This window comes from Hyperolius riggenbachi, chromosome 11, assembly GCF_040937935.1.
Source record: "Hyperolius riggenbachi isolate aHypRig1 chromosome 11, aHypRig1.pri, whole genome shotgun sequence".
In the NCBI taxonomy this organism is placed as follows: Eukaryota; Metazoa; Chordata; class Amphibia; order Anura; family Hyperoliidae; genus Hyperolius; species Hyperolius riggenbachi.
In genome coordinates, this window is record NC_090656.1 from 219626193 (window position 1) to 219642632 (window position 16440).

Genomic DNA, 16440 nt, shown 5'->3' on the forward strand with positions numbered 1-16440 from the left:
CGTTTTTTTACCCCCCAAAATGGTTTTGCAATGTACTTCCGCTTCCTGTTGTCTTACTAGTGATTTACATAAATGGAAATATAAAAACCCATGAAAAACGCATGTGCGTTTTGTATATGCAAACCGCAAACGCATTCAAACGCACGCAAAATGCTTGAAAAATGCATCTGCATCTTAAAAACCAAAACCGCTCAAAAACCGCACACAACATAAAATGAAAAAAAAGACCTAAATCGCAGCCTTTCATGTTATGCTATGTGTGCACCCAGCCAACCTTTTCTTTGACCTTACTAATAGTGAGCACTAGCACTGCAGTTTCTGCACTAATGAGTTATGTAAACTCTAGAACTTTCTGGTGAGTGTAGGGACCGGCCAGATCAGCAGTTTTGTTGTGTTTGTACTGCAAACAGTCCTTTCACCTATCGATAAGAGCTGTCTGGTTCTATAATAGTCATGCAGAATTTAGGAAGAAATGCAAAGAAATGTCAGAATTTGCACCCCCTGCTGAACTGTGTGGGTTGGTTTGTCCTGATTATGAATCCCCCAAACACCTGAGTGACGGCCAGATCTGAGCTGACAGGAGGCCTCAAGCTGCTGATCCTGGTAAGACATTACTTATTTTCTAGCTTATTCAGTGACAAAATCAATGGTGTAGCTGCAGAGCTGTGGGCCTCAGTGCAGATCACACGCCGGGGTCCCCAGGGCCGGTTCTCTTTCATGAAGCAAGGTGAAACATTTGCATCGGGCGCAGAGATTTCAGGGGCAGCATTTGTGTACTGTGTGTACCTTCCTGAGGAGGAATGGAGTGGCTGAGGGTTAGAAGTGTGTTTGTCACAGACATAGGCCTAGTGCACACCAGAGCGGTTCGGCAGCGTTTTTCGATCCCCTTGCGGGTGTGGATCCGCTAGGGTAATGTATTTTAATGGGCTGGTGCACACCAGAGCGGGAGGCGTTTTGCAGAAACGCATACTCCCGGGCTGCTGCAGATTTTGGATTGCGGCGGCGTTTCTGCCTCCAATGTAAAGGATAGGAAAACCGCTCTAAAAAACGGCAGTTCAGAGCGGTTTTGCAGGCGTTTTTGTTACAGAAGCTGTTCAGTAACAGCTTTACTGTAACAATATATGAAATCTACTACACCAAAAACGCTTTACAAAACCGCAAAATGCTAGGTGAAATGCTACAGAAAAATAAGAAAAAGCGTTTCAAAATCTGCTAGCATTTTGCGGATCTGCTAGCGGTTTTTGGTGTGCACCAGGCCTCACAGCCAGCCAGTGTGCTATTGGATTGAGCTGCAGCATGTCATGTGAGAACATTAAATAAAGCAGAGTAAATTGTCGGGTGCTGTGTGATCATTGCAAATCGGGGTGGGGATTCATCCTCACAAGTTTGCCTCATGCAGCAAAAAGTCTAGAACCGGCTCTGGGGCCCCCCAACACTGCATGTATAATAATCATATACAGCCCACCCACGTTGGCTCTATAAGGGCAGCCACTGTGTGTGAGGCCTGGAACCCACTACAAATTGCTATCGCTAATTGCAATCGCTAGCGGTTTTAACAACTGAAGTACCGGCGGTCTCTGCCCCCTTAAGGACCAGAGACCGATGGTACAAGAACAACGAATCGCTGCACATACCCGCCGCAATTGCTGTCACCGCTGCACGTCAGGATCCTGGGCCACACACTCTGCCGTCTCTATGACAGCAGAGTTCCTGTGAGCCGGTCAGGAGACACTTTCATTCGCTCCTGACCCTGCCTATCAAAGAAAGCCAATGGGAGATTCTTACATTGATAGACACGGTCAGGAGCCAATGAAAGCGTCTCCTGACCAGCTCACATGACTCTGCAGTCATAGAGACGGGCAGAGCGAGAGACGTCGGGATTCAGAGGCGTGATCGACGGAAACAGCGGGAGCTGATTGAAATCTACGCCCTACCAGCCAGGTAACCACCAAAACAGGGTGTGGATTTCAATCAGCTTGGTCCTTAAGTAGTTACTAAGGGCTCTTTCACATCAGAGCTTGCGTTGGAGAACGCTCAAAGCATGCGTTTTGTTGTATGCCTTTTAATGCGTTTTGATATGCGTTGCACTGCAGTGAGTGTGCGTTTTTAATCCGTTTTCAATCCGTTACAGCACATAGAAAAACGCAGGTAATTTTTTTTTCTTTTAGTTTTCAACTTTCTACATTGTTCCTCTGTTGCATTCTGGGACTGATTGCCTGCGTTAACGGATTGAAAACGCGCATAGTGTGCGTTTTACATTGACTAACATTGTAACGCATAAAGCTAGCGTTGGCTGAAAAACTGCGCCTGGGTGCAGTGTAACGCAACGCACAAAAAGGCTGCGTTATATGTGAAAGCTAAAATGAAAGTCTATGGACTTTCATTTCACCTTGGGTAACGCAAACTTTACCCTTTGCGTTGAAACGCAGAAAATCTGCCCTAATGTGAAAGAGCCCTGAGCGTTTTGTACTCGATTTCATGAGCATTTTCTGGCGATTTTGGTAGCGATTTTAAAAAATGTAAGTGTTTTGCCAGCGATTGTGCAGCTATTAGCGGTTTTAATTCTGATTAGTCTTTTCAATCAATTTTATTCTTACAGTGTGCAGTAATTTAAAAACGCTAGCAAAATCGCTCTGTATAGCGATTCATGAACGATTATGTCAGCGTTTATGTACTTTATATTGCAGAAACGCTAAACCCTAGTGCTCAAAAATGCTGTATGTTCTGCGGTTGTGATTTTGCTAATCGCAATCGCTCGAGTGGAATTTGGCCCATTCATTAACATTACCTGAGCATTTAGGGAAATCGTTAGCATTTTGAATCGCTCCCTAAACGCTCAAAAAATCGCTCTAGTGGGTTTCAGCCTTTAAGCTGGGAGCACACTAGGCATACATATGAAATAGGCACCGGTAGATTTGGGCTCAGGATACAGCCTGTATATGGCTGATCGTGCTTCTGCACAAGTCCAGGCCGTATTAATTACTATTCCCCCTCCAGGCCGCCATGGATGGTGGGGAATGATATAATTCAGCTTCCAGCGATTGCTGGAGGCCGAATTATTGTGTTTTTTTTAAGCAACTTCGGCTCCGTCTTCTGACGGCGCCAACGTTACACACTGAGGGCAGGTGTAGATGTGATTCCCATTATAGTCTATGGTGGCGCCGGCTGCGCCCAAATCTCGCAGCGCTGAAAAGCACTGCTACGCACACTAGGTGGAACCATGCGTTTTCTGCACTGTGCATTTTCCATTTTTTGTTGCATGTTTGTATGCATTTTCATTTTGGGTGTGCATTTTTCACATTTTTAAGCATTTTGGTGCATTTTGCAATAATCAATGAAGTAAAGTACAGTAGCGTTTAAAAAAAAATAAAATAAATAAAAACGCATTTTTACATGCATTTTCAAAATTATGCAGCAAGTTGTGTGTTTTCAAAAATGCACAATGGAAAACACACATATGAGTTTTTACATAGACTTGCAGTAGCTACAAAAATGTTAGCGTTTCTGCCTAGTGCAGGGGTCTCAAACTCAATTTACCCGGGGGCCGCAGGAGGCAAAGTCAGGATAAGGCTGGGCCGCATAAGGGAGTTCACGTGTCTCCGCCGCAAAACGAGGGCTGCAGAGCCCCCAAATCGCCCTGGGGGGCAATCTGCCGTCCTTTCCTGGAAGGGGCAGAGCTTTCAGCTTCAGCTCTGCCCCTCCTGACGTCAATCGCGGCGGATCGCCGCCTCTGCCCGCCCCTCTCACTCTTTCTTCACAGAGAGGGGTGGGGGAGAGGCGGCGATCCATTCGGCGATTGACGTCAGGAGGGGCAGAGCTACAGCTGGAAGCTCTGCCCCTCAGCGCAGTCGTGGATGTTTGCGCAGGGGATTTGGGGGTCTGCAGCCCTTGTTTAGCGGCGGGGATGCGGCGGATTACTTGGGAGCACTGAAGTGAACTATAAGGTAAAATGGGCAAATATAGTTCGCTTCCGTGTCTCTTTTGCTTTTGCCGGCAGGCAGGGCCGGTTTAAGCAACAATGGGGCCCCAGAGCAAAATAAACCTGCCCCCCCCCCCCCCCCCAACAGATACCCTGGAACAAAAATCGGCATTAAGGGACCTTTTTTGCAGCTGGTATAGTCAGGGTGTGAAGCCCCAATCGGTCGGAGCTCCACATTCGGGCTACCCCAGCCTGCATGGGGGACAAGGGGTTAAAAAGTTTCAGGAGGGGGGACCCCACATAATTTTTTAAAAAAAATTCCCACACTCTAAACATAAATTTTTTTGGGGGGAAAATAGGAAAAAATGCCAGGAATCTTCATACAGCCATATTGCGGCTGTATAGCGATCCCTGGCCAAAGCGCTGCGGCTGCGTATGGACCCCCTGGAAACCCTGTCAGGAAATGTATTGCTCTTTCTTTTGATACATGTAAAATTACATTACCGTTAGGCTTGCTACTAAAAGTGACATTTACCGCATTTAAAAGTATACTATTTTCCTTCGAAACTTTAAAATCGATTTTCTCAAAAACTATAAGGTCTTTTTGAAAAATAGTTTTTTCCTCTTATTCCTAATGATCTCCTTAACATATCCTGCAAATTTAGGGTTTCTAGCATTGAAGGTGGATTTGCTATTAACCATTAAAGTCGGCGGGTTTTTAAATGTGTATTTTTTTTTTCTTTGCAACTTTAAAATCGATTTTCTCAAAAACTATAAGGCCGATTTGAAATTTTTTTTTCCTCTTGTTGCCACTGGGGGCCCCTACAAGCTCTGGGGCCACAAAATATTGTATCGAGGGCCGCAAATGGCCCGCGGGCCGCGAGTTTGAGACCCCTGGCCTAGTGTGTTCCCAGCCTCAGAAGTGGGAGCAGCGGAAGAGAAATGGATTGATAACAATTACACCCCAAAGGTGGCCATATGCTGTTCTGATTGATTTTTCTGATCAATCAAGAGGGAAAAATCGAACATCAAAATTTCAGTTTTTATATTTTTCTTTCTTATTTTTTTCCATCGCACCCGATCAGATTTTTATAGAAAAAAACTGAAAAATCTGTCTTTTTGTGGGGGGAGGGGTTCATATCGGCCTTAGGCTGCAGAGGATTTATAAACCCACACTTCTGCCCTCCATGCTGAAGTGATGCATTGTGGGTCTTGCTTTTAGAACATGTGCTCAAGGAGCTCACCTGTACTTTTCTTATGTTTTAAAAAGGTAAAACTATACAGTGGCATAACTACAATTCATGGGACCCCCAGAGATCACGGGCTGCCCCCTCTAGTTACGACCCTGATACTCTATTCTGCTGTACTCTCATGAAAGGTTTCTCCAGTGGCGTACCTACCACAAGGCTACATCTACTCACAGCACCGGGGTGTAGCCATGGCTAGTGCTGCCAGAGCCAGGACAAGGTCCTTCAGCACCCAAGGCTGAGACACCAAAGTGCGCCCCTCCATCCCTCCACCCCAGCCGTCACACACTGATTGCTATTAGACTAAGAGGTTCCCCAGGACCCCCAACACCTTAATCTCTAGTTATCTGGCTTGCAGTCACTGTCATGTGTCCCCTTTTCTTAGGTCTCTCTGCTTCAAACACAATAGGGGAATTATAGCTGAGTGAGTTGTGCGCCCCTACTACGCTGCGCCCTGAGGCTGAAGCCTCACTCGCCTCTGCCTCGGCCTGCACCGCGCCGTATGTCCATTCTGTGTGATGTCCATCAGCCTTTCCCATCCTGTAATTCTATTGTTGAGCCTGCGCTCCGTGTATAAAGCCCAGATGTGAGGGCTTCCTGGCATTTGCGAAGTCCAAACTCAGCGGCCCGGAACGCAGAATAGGGCTGTTTAATCCCGGGATCGTGAGTAAATCTGAACAAACAACCTGATGGAGATAAAAATCTCAGAAGCGTAGCGAGGGCTGCACAATAAAATCCCACCGCAAAGGCGAATAGTCTTTTTATTTTCTCATACGAGGGGAAAAAATGTGAGTAAATCACTAGATCCGGCCTGTGTTTTCCTTCTGTTGTCTCCCCGGTTACGCTCTGACAGTTTACAATAGGCTTTGGGAATATTCCACATTCTGCTGAGACCCCTTATTGGGCAGGTGGAAAAACTGTGCTAAATCTAATGTCAACACTGATCATCAAGCCGGTATGTCACGACTGGTCAGTAGGGGGCCCCATACTGGGGACAATATCTACAGACTGAAATCTAGAGGTTCGTGGACTTTCTGCGTGCAATGTTACATATTGCCAAGCGACATTGCTTCCCTGCTGGTATTTGAATTATGGAAGGAGGTAGGAGCAGGGGCGTAGCATTAGGGGTTGCAGAGGTTGCGACCGCATCGGGGCCCTTGAGCCAGAGGGGCCCCGAAGGGCCCTCCCTCAACTACAGTATTAGCTCTCTATTGGTCCTGTGCTCATAATAATCACTTCTATAGATACTTTGAATAGTGGTAATCATTAACTAACTGTTCCCCATTCCCTTCTTGCACCTCTAACACTGTAGTTGCCATTGGCAGGTTTTGGTGTGCCGTATCAATTGTTATGTATAGACTGCTTGGGGGGCCCCATGGTAAAATTTGCATCGGGGCCCACAGCTCCTTAGCTACGCCACTGGGTAGGAGGCAACCGGGGGTAGTAGGGGACTAGGGGTATATATTATGTGGCAAAAAAATGATGGTAAGAGTCTTACCTTCAGAATCAGAATCGTTTATTTTGCCAAGTACAACGGGGGTTGTACCCGGAATTATTTTTGGCTCATACAGGGTCGGTGATGGTACAAACACATACATGCAATACAATGTACATACAGTCAAGTACAGTATGGAACAAAGTAAGCATTTACCTATAAATACATACAGCACATAACAATAGTGAAGGACGCGTGGGGAAGTCTGGAGTGCTGTGTGAGGGGAGCAGCCTGCCAACTACCGACGGCACTCGCTCGCTCCACAGCGGCTCCAGATACCCCGCAGTGTGTCCTGAAAAAAAGTGGATAGAGAAAGAGAGAGGAGAAGAAGAAATTGGATAGAGAAAGTGAGAGAGAAGAGATAGCTGAAGGGAGAATGAGGAAGAAAAGAGAGAGAACCAAGGCAGGAGGAGAGAGGCAGAGACCTTTTAAGGCAGCATGGTGAACCCCCCCTGGATACAGTCCAGTACAGTCTGCTAAGCAAGCAAGCTAGGCCTGGCTTGCTGTCCTATCTAGGGTGGTCATGGCCGTAATACATGTGCTGGCAGCTGGTGGTTGCAGGCAGAGGGGCCCGGTACTCTGGGAGCAGGTCTGATGGAGGAGAACAAGGCCTTCCGGAGCTTGTGGGGATCCAGGGCTGCTGTGTAGGCTGGTCTGAGCGGCCTGATGGATGATGGCAGAGGGGACTCCAGCGCTGCCCTGTGCTGCCGATCACTGCAGGCTCGGTGGTGGGGAGCGGAGGTGGACCTGGCTTTAGGCAGATCGTCGCCAGACAGCTACATTGCTCGGCGGCGTCCTGTTGCCCCAGCAGCAGAGTTGAGGCTGCACCCAGGGATCCTGCGGGACACTGTGCCTCATGGCGGAGGCTGGAGGGGCTAGCTCAGGGCGAGAGACAGGCAGCGACGAGGGAACCGGAGCACGGGCGCCAGAACCGCTGATCAGCTGTCGGCCCCTATGTGAGAGATCAGGCGCACCCGACAAGCAAGCTGGCCGGCGGCCTGCGCAGTGTCGGCCTCTGTGGATGGAGAATGCGGTGGACAAGGGCCTCTCCGCTGGAAGCGCACCTGGATGAAGAGCTGTGCACCGCCATAGTGGATCGTGGTGGCGCTGATGGTCCGGAGTCCGTGGATGGAAGCATTGGCGGCAGATCAGCAGAGCTCCGTGCTTCCTCTGCACTGCACGTGGGCCCCGATCAGCTTGCTTGATCCTCTTGTCGGCCTTCAGACTGCGATCCGTGGCTGGTACGGATTAAGACCAGCAGTGATCATGTCCTCCGCCGCCTCCTACCTCAGCAGAAGTGAAAGTCAGAGGTGAGTGGAGGAAGAGATTGCTTCAAAAAAGCAAAAAAAGGCCGGAGCCCTGTGGCCGTGGCATCCGAGTCCGGCGCCATCTTAGATCTTAGAACTTCCAAGAATACGATGTTCGCTAAAAAAACCTCACATTTATTGTACACATAGGACAACGTGCTTCGCAGTGAAAACAGCTTCATCAGGTCAAGTAAAAGTGCAGTAAGCTGAACTCACAGTAACTTGCAATAGTTGTACTTTAATGTTAGGTTTAAATAGTGCTAGGTTAGAATTAGGAGCAGGAGCAGGTGAGCTCTTTAGCACACACTGGACTTGATTCACAAAGCGGTGCTAACCTAGTTAGCACGCCTAAAGACTTTTGGGCGTGATAAGCATTGCACTAAGTAGGTTAGCACCGCTTTGAGGAAAAAACTTGCGCGCAAAGTTTTGAGTGCGCAGAGTCCGGTCGCATAGGGTTTAATGGCGTTGCGCATGTAAACTTTGCGTGCGTAAAACTTAACGCGCAAAACTTTGCGCGCACGTTTATTTTATCACGCCTAAACTGAGTTTAGGCGTGATAATGGGCTCTTCACCAGCGTGCTAACAGTTAGCATGGCTTTGTGAATCAAGCAAACTGAGTTATGATGTCCAAAATATATAGCCAGCCTTATTTTAGTCCTTCCACCGTGACTGGAGCTGAAGACTGGAAGACAATATACTAATTAGTGGAATAAAAATCACTTCCAGGCTGGTAAAACTTCCTTTTGAATCATTTCCAGGGTGGTGATTCAGATAATCAGAAAATAGCCTCATTTTAACCTCCCCTTTGTATCACAGGTCGTTTTACATCAAACAGCCTCCCGGAATGTTCTGGCATCTAACTGTGCAGCCCAAGTATAAAAGAGATAGATATCGTTAGGTTGTCACTATTAACAACCCATTATAGCAGATTTCTCTTATTTCCTGTCCTGGTCACACCCAGAGAGTCCTGCTGTGAATAGCTTGTCTGTGGCTTGTTTTTAAGGGAACCTGAAGCCATTCTAAAGAATTGTTTTCATATTATTTCCTTACAGCTGGATGCTGCCTAATGTGTCCTGCCTTCCAAGCCCTGTCCATAGGAGCCTTTATTCACCACTATCTGCCGGTAAATGTGGCTTGTCGACAGCTTGTCGATGGAGAAACAGGAAGGGGAGGCATCAGCTGCAATGGAGACGCCCAGTGCACACCCATTGCAGACATAGATGCACCCCATCCCTTCCTCTTGCAGCCATGCTCCTGTCTGTATGCCACAAAAAAACCCATACTACCGGAATCCTCTTATCTTTGGGACCCCCATTTTGTCATGTTGTTTCCGCTCACTGCTGCTTTTGTTAGGATCTAAAATCAGTTGATAAAATGTGAAATTTAATTTTTCTCTCTGAAGATGGCTGTGACCCCGAAATTGTACCCCAATGCATAGAAGCTGTTAACAAGCAGAGATGCACTCTATGCCCAGTGGGGTAGCAATAGAGGATGTAGAGGTTGGACCAGAGGGAGCCACTAGAGGCCATCCTTCATCCATCCTATTAGCTTGTATTGGTGCTGTGCTGGTAATGAACACCTCAATATGTGCATTGCATAGTAGTAATTCTTAAAGGGAACCTAAACTGAGAAGGATATGTATTTTTCCTTTTAAAATAATACCAGTTGCCTGAATCGCCTGCTGATCCTGTGTCTCTAATACTTTTAGCCACAGCCCCTGAACAAGCATGCAGATCAGGTGCTCTGACTGAAGTCAGACTGGATTAGCTGCATGCTTGTTTCAGGGTGTGATTCAGCCACTATTGCAGCCACAGAGATCAGCTGGACTGCCAGGCAACTGGTATTGTTTACAGGAAACATCCATATCACTCTCAGTTAAGGTTCCCTTCAACTAGCTGTTCCCTTACTCTGATTACACCTCTCTGACACTGCAGCTGTCCACAGTAGGTTTTAGGACTTCATATCAATAGAGTTCATAGGGCCCCTTCAGCTATGGGCCGCCCATTAGGCAGGGTGTGGCGGGTTCCTTAGATGGCAGAAGTGTGGGGGCAGCACCCACCTGGCCATGGGTGGGGGGGGGGTTGGACCCCCCCCCTCACCTGGGTTCCCCTGACCGCTTCTTCCCCCTCCAGCTATGTGTACAATGCGTGTGTGTGTGTGTGTGTGTCAGCAGGCCTCTTCCTTCCGCGCTCCAAGCGATACTTACCACCACTTTTCACTTCCTGCAATGCCTCCCCACCGCTGTGCCTGCTGCCCTCTTCCTGGCTGCTACTCCCTCCATGCTACCGTTACTGGGGGCAATTATACTACCTATGGGGGGGGGGGGGGGCATCCTCACAAGTTTGCCTCAGGCAGCAAGAACTCTAGAACCGGCCCTGTGCCCATTGCAAAACTTGCACTGGGAGCCCCAAGCTCCTTAGTTATGCCTTTGCCTGTGCAGAACAATGGGGGGGGGGAGGGGGGTTAGGGTGTAAAGCAGAGTGGCATGTTGTTGGAAAAGTAGTGGGTAAATGGAATTTGATTTTGTGGCTGACTATGCCATTATTATGCTGTTGCTTATCTTTTAAAACAGAGGAAGTTCTGAGTTCAGATCCGCTTTAAGTATTTTATTTTTGTACTTCAGGTACACTTTTTTTTTTTATTTTTAAGGTTTCCAGAAATTGTTGTGCAACAGCGTTTCGCGTGTCCTGTCCCTTCCAGCAGAGCGATAACACAACCTAATGGAACGATGTGTTTTTTTTCTAGCAATCTCTATAAATAGACAGGAGCCTTTTACCCCCCTCGAATGTTCCTTCAGAGGAGATTTAAGAGGCAGCTGCTGTTTCTGAAATAAGGGCCCTGGCCAGGGAATCCATCGCTGGACCCGGCAAGCGACAAACAAAAATATAGCTGGAGCTTCAGCAAACAAACAGTAATTTAGTGGGACACAAGCGAGAGGCCGGTGCCAAAGACAGGGAGAGGGCCAAGGAATTCTCACCCACTGCCAGAAATCCCCTCTGGTTTACTGCTAAAGAATCGATGCCGGGAGCTTCGGTAGTGTCAGAGGTATCGTGGGGTAACCGGCAACATTAAAGAGGAACTCCAGTGAAAAAGTGCTTAATTTTTACAATAATTATGTATAAATAATTTAGTCAGTGTTTGCCCATTGTAAAAATGTTCCTCTCCCTGATTTACATTCTGACATATATCACATAATGACATTTTTACTGTCAGCAGGTGATGTTACTGGAAGGAGAAGTTGCTTGCTTTTTTGGCATTTGGAAACCGCTGTTTAATTCTCACAATGCAACAAGGCTCCCACAGTGTGATGTCAGAACCATGGTCCTGACATCACACTGTGGGAGGGGTATCAGCCATACAGAGCCCCCTGATGATCCGTTTGAGAAAAGGAAAAGATTTCTCATGGGAAAGGGGGTATCAGCTACTGATTGGAATGAAGTTAAGTCCTTGGTCATGGTTTCTCTTTAAGTTAGACCGCCGGGGATGGAACACAATTTATCAGCAGCAGAGTGTACATGCAATGTACACAACAATGCTCTCCACAACATAGCTCCTTCCTATTTAAATAAACTTATTTCCAGATACCATCCTACTCGCAATCTCCACTCTGCTAACGATATCCTTCTTCCCTGTTCATCTCTTCCCACTCCCGCTTGCAAGATTTCTCTCGATCCTCTCCCCTCCTCTGGAACACTCTCACTCAACACATGCGCCACTCACCCACACTTACTATTTTTAGGCGCAATCTGAAAACTCACCTCTTCAGGCAAGCAAACTTTCCTACCTAGGACTCCGCCCACCAACCACCGCTTCCCTTACCTACTGTCCTATACCTTAAACGTTTAGACTGTAAGGCCTTTTGGCCAGGGCTCTCTTCCCCTTTTGTCTCACAATGATGTGTAATGGGTGTACATACCCCCCACCTCTTGTAAAAACATGTAGTTAATTTGTTCACTGTTTTAGCTGTTACACCCTCTTGTATTGTATACTCTGTATTGTTATACCTTGTATGCTATTGTACAGCGCCACGGAAGATGCTGGCGCTATATAAATCCAAAAATAATAATAATAATGTAAATATGCTAAATCTCCCTCTGGTCAGTGAAGCAGTTTTGATCCAAGACTGATTTTGCCTCGAGATCTGAAAGCGCAATGCAAACTACTGTGTGTTTACCTGTCGGCATGACGCCTACCTTGCCTCTCTGTAAAAACTCCCACTGCTCCCCATGTTTGTTACAGTGGCCATATAGGGGTTGATATTTTTATTGCCAACTTTTTTTTATTTTTTTTTACACACTGTTACAACAAAATTGTTCACAGGGCCAGCACTAGCATAGAGGACACCAAGGCAATTGTCCCAGGGCCCCAAGCGCTGCCAGCGCCCCACCAACTTGGGTCTCCTGCTGATTTGTGCTGGGGCCCTGCAAAGTTTTTGGCAGCATAGCAACTCGCCAGTCTTGGCGTGCGCGCTCCTCCTATAGTCCATGCTACACTGCCAAACACTTTGCAGGGGCCCCAGGGAGCGGAAGTTGGGGAGGAGACCAGGGAGGGGGACAGCAGTGATCAGCAGCCGGCTTGATAACCCTGGGGGGAACTTGCGGTGGGGGGGGGGATCAGGGGTGCCCAGAGCCTGATTTAAGCCAAGGCCTCATAGGCCACGGCCTAGGGCACCACAGGATCAAGGGGCTGGTGGGCAGCAGGCTATACTAGGGAAGGGGGGAAGGGTCACCTGGCTACCTGTAGTGGAGTAAGGAATGGTCATCAGGCCAACTTTACGGAAAGTTGGAGGGTCATCTAGCCTCTTATACTAGAGGGGGTCATCAGGCTATCTAAACTTGAGGAGGGATGAGGGTTATCTGGTTGCCTATACTGGAGTTGTGGGGGGAAGGGTCATCTGGCTGTCTATAATAGAGGGAAGGGTCAATGGGATACTTATACTGGAGGGAAGGGGAGGGGTCATCTGGATACCTAAATTGGAGTGTGGGGGGGGGGGCATCTGGTTACCTATACTGAAGGGGACGGACACTGACAGTGGCCTTGGGCAGTAAAGAGTGCAAATCCAGCCCTGGGGATGCCCCAGGATACTTTTTCACCGGGGCCCCTCATTCTAGCTAGAGCTGACCCTGAATTGATTGATAAAAAAAACTGAATCGGCTTCCGAACAAATTCAAGCTGACCTGCAGGCACAGGGTGTAACAGTGTCAGCTCACACTATCTGTCGGCATCTGAATGAAAGGGGATGCTATGGCAGGAGACCCAGGGGGACCCCACTGCTGACACAGAAACATAAAGAAAGCAAAGTTGGAGGTTGCTAAAGTTTACATGCCATACTTCTGGGAGAATGTCCTCTGGATAGTTTAGACAAAAATTCAGCTTTTCGGTAACCCACATTATTCGACTGTTTACAGAGAACTAAAATAAGCTGTCCATGAAAAGACGGTTTCTGTAGTCAAAAATGGAGGATCACTGTTGTTTTGGGGGTTGCCTTGCTGCTTTAGGCACTGGTAGTCTTGATTGTTTGCATGGTATTGTATTATAAGATCTGAAGACTACCAAAGAATGTAGGACCCAGGGTCAAAAGTCTTGGTCTAGGCTGGAGGCAGTGGCGTACCTAGGGAATTTGACACCCGGTGCTGATTATTTACAGACTAAATAATCAATACCCTAGGGCACTCTGGTGTTACAGCAGCCAGTGCACATGGCTAATAATGACAGGCAACTTCTGAAGCAGTAAACACATTCTGCCACCTCTCCCTGCTAATGTCTCAGCTGCAGCACAGCAATCATTCTCTCTACTCTCCCTGCTGCTCTGCACATTCACTCACTGCAGGCTGTGTGTAGAGAGGAGACACATTGCCCACAGGACAGGAAGGGGGAGGGGTGCTGCATCTAGTGCAGGATGTAGTACAGTCCCCTGCACTGCCTGCTGCTATTTTCTCGAATGTTGCCCAAACTATGAAAAAAGGTCCAAGGGGGAAGAACACAGTGGTTAAGCACCACAGCAGCACCCCTAGCCATGGCTACACCCAGTGCTGTGAGTACCTGCAGCCTTATGGTAGGTACACCAATGGCTGGAGGCCATGGCTCTTACAGCAGGACAATGACCTAAAGCATACTTCAAAAAGCACCCAGAAATGGTTTAAGGGGCCGGTTAACACTTGAGCGGATCCAAAAGTGGGAACAGTAAGCCATTTTGTATCCGCTTGCAGTTTCTCCACGTCTGCCTGTCCACCCATCTGCTTTACCTGAGATTGCCACTCGCATGTCTCACCACCACTTGGTCCCTCTGTACTCAGTCCAGAGGCCGGCAGGTGCATGGGGCTCTGCATAGGACAATTCTCCCTAGCAACAGGGAGAATTTTCATTGGTCCAACATTTTGCTGAGGATTCCCATTGGTCGTTTTGCCACCCATTGGAGATCCTCATGCTTCTGCCAGCCACCGAGGCGAGTGTGAGGGGCCGAGTGGCGGCGATTAGTGGTGGGACCTGGGAGTATGACGTTACCAGGGCAGTTTCTAGGCTAAATTGCACCCAGGGCGAGGGTGTGAAAATTGCGATTTCCCCTTCCCACCCCACCCCTGTGGATTTGCGAACCCTTACTCTTTAGGGACAGTCACACAAGCACAGGTCACAAGTAGATCTGCCTACTTACTAGTGATCTGCCACTCATCCAGGAGGAAGCAGGGACCAGGAAAATACCGTGGCGAAGAGAGCCCGGAAAGCCGACTCCTCCACGGGTGCCGCACACTGACAGCCTGCAGAACTGCTACAGGACATCAGGTGTCATCATGCGGTGGTGATGTGATAAAAACTTGACGTTGGACTCAGGCAGCCCAGGAGGAGTCAAGGAAGGTGATCTCGCTGGTAATCATCTTCCTCCATTTTGCTGCACTGTGTGTCACCAGCTCCCTAGCGGTAATTTCCTTCTGCCTGCGCCCCCCTTCTTCTGCTTGCTGGTCTGGGCCCAGGGCGGTCGCCCTGCCCACACTGCCCAAGAAACGGCCCTGGACGTTACGTTGCTGATCAAAGTGAACATGGTGATTAGCTTTTATTGCATGCATTTTATTAGCCAGTCCAGTAAATGGGCAAAGTTTGGCCCCTGCGCTCCACTTACCGCAATGCAGGAAGGGGATTGTTTTTGTTTTGTGTTTTTTTTTGTTTGTTTGTTTTTTTGTCAAGTGGAAGCAGATTCTATTTTTAACTGTCTGCGACTGCCTAATGCCGATGGGCGGTCACAGTGGCTCCCCCAGGACCACCTAACACCGACTGACGTCAAGAGCGCTGGGTGGAGATTAGCTTTGCTCCGTAAACAGTCTGCCAGACACGATCAGAGCTGGCAGGCTGTTAGGGGAAAAAAGTTTGATTTTCTTTTGTACAGTGCTGTGATGTAGCACAGTGCTGTACGGGGGACAGCTCTGTCACTTGGGTGTCCCCTGGAGTGGCTCACAAATTGAATCCCTCTCATAGTCTGATGCCTATGAGAGGTGATCATAGTGCTGGATCTCAGGGGGAGCGAGGAAAAAAAATAGCAAAACTTTTTAAATTGATAAAAACAATTACATGGCAGGCAAGAAGTACACTACTTACACTACCTGATCCATGTCTACACACACAAGATGTATTCAAGCACTTTAGGCCTCCAATTTAGGAATGCAATGTGATTTCTGCCCTTTAGGGATTATAACCCTGCTGTGCGTCAAATCCGTAATTTTCCCAAGGACATTTGGCATGTATCCCACTCCGCCATGCCGCCCCCTCCAGGTGTTAGACCCCTTGAAACATCTTTTCCATCACTTTTGTGGCAAGAAACAGTGTTTGTAGTTTTGAAAGTTCGCCTGCCCAGTGAAATCTATTGCGGTTCGCGTTCGACCCATCTCTAATGGCAGCAGCAATCAGACACCACTAAGCAGAAAAGGAGGTATTTATTTGGCTGCTAAGTTGTATGGCCGAGTAATAAACTGTTAAAGAGACTCTGTAACAAAATTTTGAGCCTTATTTCTTCTATCCTATAAGTTCCTATACCTGTTCTAATGTGCTCTGGCATACTGCAGCCTTTTCTAGTTGCACTGTCTCTGTAATAAATCTTATCTTCTCTCCTCTGTCGGGCTCAGGCTGGAATGTGTGGAATGTGCAGCACTGCTTGTCATTGGCAGAAGCTATACACACCCTCTCCAAGCTCTGCATGAGTCACACAGTGAGCTGTTCTCACCACATGTATTTTGTTTGTAAACACTGCCTAAAACTGGCAATTACAAGCCAGAATTGCAGCAGGGAGTGGCAGAAACAGAAAGAGGGGCCCAGGAGAACATAAGGAATAGAATGGTATGCTTTTTATTGTAAGAATTTTAGAGTACAGATTCTCTTTAAAGCTGCAGAGTGCTGAATTATAAAAAAAAATAGCCTGGTCGCTAGGGGGGTGTAAGACTGTGGTTCTCAAGTGGTTAACATTAGGATCCATTTCTGCACTGACTG

At 47.8% G+C, this 16440-nt stretch overlaps 1 long non-coding RNA gene across 1 annotated transcript in view; it reads left to right on the plus strand.

Annotated features, from left to right (window-relative positions):
* The first annotated feature begins 444 nt into the window (after positions 1-444).
* Positions 445-16440, plus strand: part of LOC137538295 (uncharacterized) — a 97014-nt gene continuing 81018 nt past the window's right edge. The window contains exon 1 of the long non-coding RNA XR_011024740.1: positions 445-603. This is a non-coding gene — a long non-coding RNA (uncharacterized lncRNA). The remainder of the gene's footprint in view (positions 604-16440) is intronic.